Source organism: Erpetoichthys calabaricus, chromosome 5 (assembly GCF_900747795.2).
Source record: "Erpetoichthys calabaricus chromosome 5, fErpCal1.3, whole genome shotgun sequence".
Lineage (NCBI taxonomy): Eukaryota > Metazoa > Chordata > Cladistia > Polypteriformes > Polypteridae > Erpetoichthys > Erpetoichthys calabaricus.
Window position 1 is genome coordinate 167,716,761 of NC_041398.2, and position 11,037 is coordinate 167,727,797.

Sequence of the window (11,037 nt, forward strand, 5' to 3'; positions counted from 1 at the left end):
CTGCGTTTGTTAATAACCTGCTTTGTAAGATGAGGCCGACTACTTGTGTACTGGACCCCATCCCCACCACACGACTTAAATCTTGCCTTCATGCCATAATCCCGACTGTTACAACAATAATAAACTCATCCCTTGACACTGGCTCCGTGCCGCTCACTTTTAAAATTGCTTCTGTAACCCCAATGTTAAAAAAGTCTGGCCTTGATGCTGACAATCTTAACAATTTCCGGCCTATTTCCCACTTACCTTTCCTGTCAAAAGTTCTTGAGCGTGTTGTAGCTTCCCAACTCACCAATTACCTAACCTCTAATAATTTGATGGAACCCTTTCAGTCTGGATTCAGGGCGCGGCACAGCTGTGAAACTGCTCTGCTACAGGTAACCAATGATTTGCTTATGGCAGCAGACTCTGGACAAACTAGCATATTAATTCTGTTAGACCTCAGTGCAGCATTTGACACAGTCAGACATGACATCCTGCTGTCCAGAATGGAGAACATGCTGGGTATCTCTGGCACTGCCCTCCAGTGGTTCAAGTCCTATCTGACTGACAGGCAAGAGTTTGTTAGTCTTGGCAACAGCAGATCCAACTCCGTGCCAGTCACACAAGGAGTCCCTCAGGGCTCTGTCCTTGGTCCTCTGCTTTTCTGTATTTATATGATTCCCCTTGGCCATATTATCCGTACTTATGGATTGGGTTATCATTTTTATGGAGATGATACCCAGCTCTACTTCAATGTTAAAAGTGGAACTTCATCAGAGCTTTCTCAGCTCACAACCTGCCTTAGTGAAATTAAATCCTGGATGGAGCAGAACTCTTTAAAATTAAATTGCAATAAAACTGAACTCCTGCAAATTGGGACTAAAATGCAACTTAATAAAATGAGCTCCTTCCCAGCCCATCTTGGCAGTGATCTCATCAGACCTGCCTCTACTGTAAAAAATCTTGGTGTCATTTTTGATTCCTCCCTCACTTATTCCACCCACATAAATCACATTAAGAAACTTTCTTACTTTCACCTCCATAACATATCCTGTGTTCGCTCCTTCCTCTCCTTCTCTAATGCTGAGAAATTTGTCCATGCTTTTATCACATCCCGCATCGATTATTGTAATTCCCTACTGGCAGGTGCCCCTTCTAATCTTATATCACAGCTCCAGCTTATTCAAAACTCAGCTGCAAGAGTCCTTACTCGAACCAGCAGCAGCGAGCACATCACACCCATCCTGCTCCGTCTTCACTGGCTCCCTGTGTCCTACAGAATCGAATATAAAATCCTACTAATAACCTACAAAGCTTTAAATAACCTCGCACCAAACTACATCAGTGACCTCCTCCATCACTATGTGCCTGCCCGCCCACTAAGGTCCTCTGATTCTAGTAATCTTGTTGTGCCCCTCACTAATCTACACTCTATGGGTGACAGGGCCTTCAGCTGTATAGCGCCCAGACTCTGGAATGATCTACCAAAATTAATCAGGTCAGCTGACTCCATGAATTCTTTTAAAAAACAACTCAAAACTCATGTGTTCAGGAAGGCTTTTAGCTCTACTTGACTTTATTACCTTTCTCTCAGTTTACTTCTCTGTCAAGATGCCAATATAACCTGTATGTGTGTGCTAGACCATCAATTATGTTGTCTGTTTTTTTCAGAATTTAGTGTCTTAATCTTCTTTATTTATTTATCTGGTTTGTACAATGCTATATACTGTATATTCTGCCGTTCTTTATTATATTCTGTAAGTGCCTTGAGCATGGGAAAGGCGCTATATAAATAAAATGTATTATAATCCTTCTTTTAACAGTAATCCGACCAGTTTTAATGGTTGTAGATATTCTACCGGATATTGTAAGTCGATGTTTTCATCTTGTGTACCATCACCACCAACGTTTTCAGGATAGTCTATTGATACGCATTTAACCAATTTGCCGTGTAACCGATCGACAATTTTCACGTTAATTCATTTGACTTCATCGTTTCTCGGTACTAGGGTTGCTCGTGTACTCATTTCTTTTGTTGATAACCCATCTGGATGAAATTCTTCAATAAGATTTGGACATAATAAGTCTTCTTTTATTGGCAACTTAAAGTGAGGAAAACATAAAAATGTATAAGAGCTAAGAGCTCAGGAAAAGTGTCTGACAAAAGCATTCACATGAATGAGAGGTGTGTGGTTCGTGGGCGTGTTTGAAAATGGTTGTGAGGAGGGCGGGACTTGAAAAAATCTCTAGGCAATAGTCTTGTCTCACGGGACTTAAAAAAAACTTTCTTGGAAATAGTCTCATCTCGTCTCAAGATTTTCTTTAATAATAGAGAGATGAGCTTGATGTTCAATGCTTGTATTTGCAACCAAGCAAATGTTACACATTGTGTAGATGGAGTTCAAACATATTACCATTTCATCTCTCCCATGGTGGCACAGTAGGTCACTGGGTAGCACTGCCACCACAAACAGCCAGAATCCTGGATTTGTCCCCAGCACCCAATTGTTAGCCTTGTGAAGTCTACCTATTCTCCCTACATTTAAAGGACATGTATGGTAGGTTAACTGCCAGTTCCAAACTGACTCAGTGTAAAAGACACGATAGGGCTCTGTAATGGACTTCTGTTATGTCCAGTGCAGTTTCCTGGCTTTCTCCCAGTGCTGCCAGGATACGCTCTGCCCACAGCATCCCTCAACTGTATTTAACTGGTCTGAGATTTTTATATTATACCTAATCTTGTCTTCTTTAATGCCTACTTTTTCCAACCACGTTCACACATCTGATCTCCTCTGGTTTTGTACCTGCAAATCTAGAACTCTACAGCCAGAAACAAAAGGCTAACGTAATCTCGCTGTCTTGAAGTATAAAAAAATACTCATAACCATAAGACACACTTTAATCTCACACAAATTTTGTTATGCTTGTATCCATAAACATGAATGCTAATGAACCAGTTAAATTCAAACATAGTCTTTTTTCTTTAGGTTTCACAATTTTTCCTTTCCATCATATATCTAAATTTATAACAAACGAGAGACCACAGAGGAGTGCTTAGTAAATCAAACTTTAAGACATTAGGTGAAGTAGTATGTTCAGCTTTTCTGGACTGGATTTAAAAATAAAGGTCAAATAGGATCTGGTAGTCGTTAACATTTTAAGAAATGTGCATTCTACCTCATTTTCAGCTCTGTTCTCAGAGTTGAGCTCCTGCCTGTTTCATGATTTACAACCTACTTTTATACTGGTGTTCTGTCTGCATTGCCTTCATAATTTTCTTCTTAGGAGCATATCTAGAAGGTTTAAAGTATTTCATTCAGTCATACTTTTTCTTTTTCACCTTTTGTCTCTTTCTCTCAACTCTGACCTCTTTTACCAAATGAGCCTTCATTATAACTTGCATCCAAGCTTAAGACTCAACATTTTCTTTGAAATGATGGATCTTTAAATATGTTCTCTGGTGTTCCCACATTGCTGAACCTTCAGTTGCAATTAAAGGACAAGGCATCCTAGGAAACTATTTAGTTGCCCATTCACTAAAAGAAGCAACATAGTTCCTTGACCTCTAAATTAGGGACAGTGTACTGTCTGTTCATGGATGGGCTAGAGAATATGGCCCTACTGCTATTCCTCTCTTCAATCAGTCAAGAGCAATTTGTCCCTCTTTCCCCACTTAGTGGCCACATCTTGCCACTTACCACCAAAAAAGTCTTATGGCTAAACTGCCAATTGATAGAGGATAAGCCACTCCTGCTACCTGCTCAGGCACTTGCTCTCTAGATTCCTATAGGAACCTTACATGTCTTACATTATTTTGCAAAATGTTTTAGTGCCTATGCACTAGGGTGTTAATTGTGATCTCAAGTTGCAATATTGTGAGGATAAATAAGATTAGTGTAGGGGGCACAGCCTTTAGTTATGCACGGCTCAGGAATAGTACATCTACATGTATCAGAAGACTGCCAATGATTTCGACATTAAAATCCAGGCTAAGCACTCATTATATCACCATTAATACACTTTCATTAGAGTTGCTGCTGTGGTAGCTTCATGTTGCCCTATTATATTGATCTTTACTTATATTAATTGCCTTTGCTTTGCCATTATTAAATATTTTTTTATTTTCTCTCCTTTTCAGTGTCTTTTATGGCTCTTTGTCTGTACTGGAGTGGATATATGCTCACATGACATGATGTGTTTTAAAGTCTTCAATACAGAGGCAATTTGCTTTTTAAAAATAATAAAATATATACATATATTTTTGTATACATTGCATATTTATTGTTTATATTGCATTCCTTTTATTCATACTATATTTATTGGCACACATCATGTGCAACCCTTAATGGTCACAGTTTATCATCTTTTTAAAGTGATACTTCTGGCAGGATAATGCACCATACCACAAAGTATGGATCATCACAAGGTGGTTCTACAAATGCAACAGAGAATTCAGCTTACACCAATGGCCCATATACCCCCTAGATTTCAGTCCAATGAAGCATCTATGGAATGAGGTGAGACAGGAAATATTGTGAGGCTGAAGAATGAGGGAAATGCATACTGCTGTTGAGTAAGCATGAAATAAAATCCCAGAGCAATGTTTCCAACACCTGATTGAATCAATGTCTCAAAGAATTCAGGCTTTTCTGGAGGCAAAAATGAATCCTATCTGGTGCTAAAAACAGTAAATGTATTTAAGTGGCCTCTAAGTGTAGTAAAAGAACTTTGTCAGAATCTGGTATGAGATGTATAATGATGTCACTTTCCCTGCTGCCACTGATAGTGCCACGGATAGTCAAAGATAGTGCCACTTTCCTAGTATAGTCCTCGACTAATTGTTAGAAGGCTGCTGCCTTATTAGTGCCCACAAACAGTCATGCCAGGAATTCCTACAAAAGGCAGACTGATCACTGCACTGTGTCTAATCAAATCAAGACCAACAATAAAAAAAACAGTTTGAAAAGTTCACATAGATTTTCCTGTGGGTACCTCAGCATTCCACCCAGATCACACAGACGTGTGTTTGGTTAGCTACTTAGGGTATATTGGCCAGGCATGAGCATTAATGTGCATGTGTCCTACAATAGACAGGGTTTGTCTCACATTGATCCTCTGCTGCTAAGTAGGCTCAGGGTCCTGATGACCATGAACTAGATAAATGGCTTAAAAAATGAATTTAATGAGTTTAGAAGTTGATTATATCTTTTTTTACAGCTTAAACAAAGAAAAGGAACAGCCCCATATACCTTTCACAAATGTAAGTAGTTAATTTCTCATTTTTTTTTACAATACATTCTAAATTTACTTTACTTTGCAAGCAAAAATAACCTGACGTTAATATTTTTAGGAAAGGAGTCATCAAAGAATCCTTAGTCATCCAACACAACTGGCAGAATACAGAGGATTTTAAAATGAATACAGAGCAATAAGCACTTAGCATCAAGAGTGGCAACAATGCCCTTCAGCTGCTGGACTAAAATAAAGACTGACTAAACAGCAGAGAACAGTTACAGTAGGCTGGCCAGTTGAACTATCTCCCCATTTTTAACCAATGGAGTCATTCAAACTATTTTTAATACATTGTGAAGCCTGGCGCCGCATACAGCCGCCCTAACCTCAACACAGACAGGCTGGACACAAGTTTCACCACAAAGCACAAGGGTTTATTTACAGTCGAAGAGCGCTTTTCTCTGCTCCCCACAGCAACACAATAGTCCCAGCACAGTAAAACTCAGTCCCTTTTCTCTGCCAGTCCTTCCGCCTCCACTCCTCCTCACGAGCTTTGTCCACTTCCTTCCGACTTTGGACATTGAGTCGTGGTGACTGGCTCCTTTTATAGGGAAACTGGAAGGACTCCAGGTGCCCAATGAGCTTGTTCCAGCAGCACTTCCGGGTGTGGCGGAAGTGCTGCCAAATAGGGCCCTGCAAACATCCAGGCTCCCCCTGGTGGTGGCCACGGGCTCCAGCAGGGTTGAGATTCCATGCTCATAACCCATGACCCTGCTGGAAGACAGGGGGGCTGCCCTCTGTCGGTCTGGGGAAGAAAAGGTCTTGAAAATACTCTCTCCACTGGTCCTTCCATGGTTGGGGCGTCCCAGCCGGGTAGGGGTCCCAGCCGTCCGCCACAACATGCATACCTTAGTAATGAATTCTCATTTTGCTCTATTTTAGTTTAAAAGTTTTTTTTCAGATGTTCTTTTTCAAAGTAATTTATTTATATATAGTGTAAGATAAAGTTTGTTTACACTGGCAAGAATGAAAAAAGAGCAGTTCATTTAAGCTGGCACAACAGAATACAGGTTTTGCTGTTGACATTGCTCAGGATGCATGGGAGAGCCGTCTACTTGAATCCCCACTCTTTCTCTACTTCCATTCTTTTTGTCATTAGCTTTCTGCCAGGCAGCTGGTCCTCTGCACTTCTTTTATTTCCTATCAGTAATAATTCTTTGCATTTATATAGCGCTTTTCTCACTACTCAAAGCGCTCATCAATTGCAGGTTAAGGGCCTTGCTCAAGGGCCCAACAGAGCAGAGTCCCTATTGGCATTTATGGGATTCGAACCGGTAACCATCCGATTTCCAGTGCAGATCCCTAGCCTCAGAGCCACCACTCCACCTAAGACTAGTAAGTGGAATTCAAATAAAATTATTATTACCTAAATGTTCTTGACCCTTAGAGTCATCCTTTTTACATTTCACCTTGTACTTAATTTTAAAGGGAATTGGATGCCATTTTGGGATATCATTTATTTTGTTATTGTATTCATACCTATGGGTCTATGATTGAATTGTGTCCCATCCAGGGGTTGGTTCCTGCCTTGAACATTATATTGTCAGGACTCACTCCAAATCTCAATAACCCTGAACTAGATTAAGCAGCTTTTAGAATGTTGTTATCTATATATGTAATCTTCATTACTACTATTCTGGTTAACCTATTTATTTTAATAAACAATTGATCACAAAAATTTTAAAAAAACTTTGCTGTATCTTCTACTTTATTTGAAACAGCTAAACTTTATCCTGTATTAGAGGCAGTGCAGGACCACAGAGAGCTAACATGGCACCAACTGATCCCCTTCACCTTTCTCATTCACTTTTTTAAGAACTTCCAAAAATAACATCCTAACATCAGAGTGCAAACAGTTCAACAACAAAACAACATGATAGCAGAAGTTGTTTAAATATAGAGTAACAATATTAAGAAAATAAATTATCAAGAGTTACCAGTTGGTATATGAGATCACACCATCCATATATCCATCTATTTTATGATCCTGCTTAATCCAATTGTAGTGTCACAGGGAACCAGGGCCTATTCTTGCAACAATGGGTGCAAGGCAGGCTACCAACACAGGATGGACGTCTAGTCTATAGTAAAGTACATTCAAACAGGGCCAGTTTATAGATGCCAATCATCTTAAACCACAAGTCTTTGTAAAGCAGCTCCAAAAAGTAAATAACCAAAGTAAACCAAACACTGGTACTGCAAATGCATGTAAACATGACACAGGAAATAATCAGACTGGAATTTAAACCCAGTCTACTGAAGTTGCCAGATAGCAACACTAACCACTCTGTTACTCACCTACTTTAAGAACTGTATTCATGTTTTAAAATTCATACTGCTACCTCCCACACCCACTCATATGAACCTGGGCTATGGTTGCTTCATTTCTTGTCCCTGGTACTGCTGGGATGGGCCCCAGTGATCTTCAAACTGAATTAGTCAGTTTAAATAATGCACGGATAGATTGATGAGTATATATAAAATATAGACCTCATGTTTTTTATAAGCACATGGCTTGTCCGTTTGGTCTGGTACAATAATATGCACCTGATCCCTTTCCCTTATGGCAGCCTTTTCCTTTTCAGACAGAGCTGCCCATTTCCTCTTATTACCTCTTGTCACACTGACCACTTTTATAGTCAAAGTGCTGCCACATTGGCCTGGGGCCTCATGTATAAATGGTGCATAAGCACAGAAATGTTGCGTACGAACCTTTCCACGCTCAAATCGCGATGTATAAAACCTAAACTTGGCATAAAGCCACGCACATTTCCACGGTAACTCATACCTTGGCGTACGCAATTTCTCCGCTCGGTTTTGCAGACTGGCGGCACCCAGCGTCAAAGCAGTGCTACTGTTCCTGTGTGGTTACCCTTTCTTAGATCCACATCCACGGCGGCGGCTTTATCAAATGCACTGAAATTAACCACATATCGTTCATAAATTTAATGCATCTGATTGTAATTAACCTGTAACAATATAATGGTCCACAGAATGGTCAAACTACTGTTCCTGTGTGCTCATCCTTTCTTTCTTAGCTCCACATTCCTGACGCGGCTTTATAAATACACTGAAATTAACTGCATATTGTTTATTAGTGTAATGCATCTGATTGTAATTAACCTGTAGCAATATAATGGGCCAGGGAATAGCCATAGTATTCCAAATACCATAACTGCTTTAGCGTTGTTACGCTCACTGCATCTTGTTCTTCTTTTTGCTGCTCCCGTTAAGGGTTGCCACTGCGGATCATCTTTTTCCATATTACTCTCACTGCACCACTCGGAGTATTTATATCACTGTATCTGAGTGTGAATCACAGCAGCAGCTGATCGGAAAGAGAATTATCGGTATACAGTTTCAAGTACACACTACCTCAACCACGGCAAAAAGCGTCAAAGCCTTTTCTGTACGGACCTCGCGTTTCAGAAACAGTTTCATCCCAAGAACTATAAACGCACTCAATCAGTCCATCAAGTGCTCCTTGTAGAACTGTTTGTACTTATAAGTACTATCACCTCACTGTAAACTTGCACTACAGTTATAATATTGCACAACCTGCGCTACTTTATAAAGCGCGTATGATGACAATATCATTTTTAAGATGAAATGCAGCAAAATATGTTGCTTATAGTATACAGATAAAACTTTAACTTCATTTAAATAATCTGTATTGTTAATAATTAAACATGTGAGGACACGGTGCCGCAGCGTATAGCTAGTTCAAGGATAGCTCCTGCCTTGCGCTGTATTCTTGCTGGTGCTGACGCGACACTGGAAGGATAGACGAATAGAATAATTAAACATGTACTACGAAGATATTTCAATGTTCCTTAAAAGTTTTGAAGAATCAGCGTTCTAAGCTTACAAATGGCTTAACGTCTATTACAGAGCTGATTGTGTGGCGATTGGAGAAAGAAAAGTATGGACAGGAATTGGAGGTTAGTATGTTTGAAAGAGACAGTACTTCTGTAATAAATTATTTCATCGAAGGTCGCACATGGTGCAGCAAGCCTCTTGCGTGAGATATGAACAATCACTGCGCCACCGTGTTCCCATGTTTAATAACATGCTTTCATTCCTATCATCATGAAAATGATATCACGTATACATCTCAGTATTTTAATTATTCAGAGAGCTGTAATATCTCGAATGTAATGCATTCTGTGTCCTGTCGGAGAAAGAGAAAGAACGGAAGCACGTAGTGATTCACACACATAGAGCACATAGAAGATCAAACACAGAACAAAGCATTTAACATGCTACTTGAGAAACTAGTAAAATAAACGATTTTAAGATGAAGTTTATGATGTTCTACTTTAATGGCAAGATAAACTACGTGATTAAAGTGGAAATTTCAAGATTAAAGTTGACATTTCGTGCTTTTTTCCCACTGTGTGCCTATGTTTTTTGTTTGTACCCTAATACGCTTTCATATGACACTCAGACGGTGGGCTACGACTTGCCTTTTCACGGCGACTTTGATATGTGATTTCTTTTTTATTTCGGGCACTGTGCGACTTTGTGAATTTGATCTTTCGAGTTTTTCCGATACTCTGTCACTCGATCAACTTTCTTTTGTTGATTATACCACTGTTTAAACCAACAAATAGTACGTTTTTCCTTTGCCTCCACTTGGTATTCGCTGAAATTCTTATATTTTCCCCTGTGCTTTTCCCATTGTCTTTTCACAGAAGGCTATTTATATTGATTTGCATATTCAAAGAGGCGTAATTCTGGGAGAAGTTGGGGCGGGACAGAAGGCGCATGCACGTGCGTTACTTTTCATGCTGATCGGGATTTATGTAGTGGAAGAACGTGAAATTTTGCGTGCGCACAGATTCCTGCATCAGGATTTTTCTGTGCGTACGCACAATCCCGCTTTTGTGCTTACGCCATGTTATAGTGTGAGTTCTACGCACGCCGTTATACATGAGGCCCCTGAACACTACCATGTTGCTGTTCCTGGTATATAATGTAGGACATCAGAACAGGCTGGTAAATCTAATTTTATTGTTTTTAGATGCTTATTAGGTATTTATATGATCATTTTGACCCTTCTTTTACATGTTTCACCTATTTATACATTTTTCCCCAAACCTTAGTAACCTGACGGACACACAGATACACAGACACACAGACACTTGTTCTTTTATTAAGGCAGATAATATGACCTTGAAATGGATGAAACATGTATCAATGTATGCCTTTCTTAAGCATGTTGGCATGGTGGTGGACTGCTAACTCACAAAAGGATTAGTCCAGACTCTACAATGATCAGCCTTCCACTATTAGAGAACCTCCATTGGTATCGTTATTTAAATCAACACTGAAAACACACATTACAATAGCGGAGGTTGCTTTATACTTTTCCTAATTAATTTTAGTAACTGTTATTTTAATTTTCATTGTTAAGCTTATTCCATTTTCTTTTTGTTTTTTCCATGCCTATAGTAGAACTTGATCTGCCTTGGAGTGGATGTGTTATTTACATATGTGGACTTTTTTCTTTCCACATTAAATTGCCATAATTTGTCTGCAGCATGATTCTTTCCAGAATGCAGATAATGTTGGACACTTGGAATTAGGAGTCCTGTGTATACTGTATCTATAAATATTTATATTCCAAGTTGTTTATCACTATGCTTCAACATTATGGTTTGTGTTTATGGTTCACTTTATGCTTATTCTAGGTTTACATTTACTATATAGTGCAACTGAGCTCTAGTGGAAGTATGCTGAATAAGGATAACTTATGTTTGG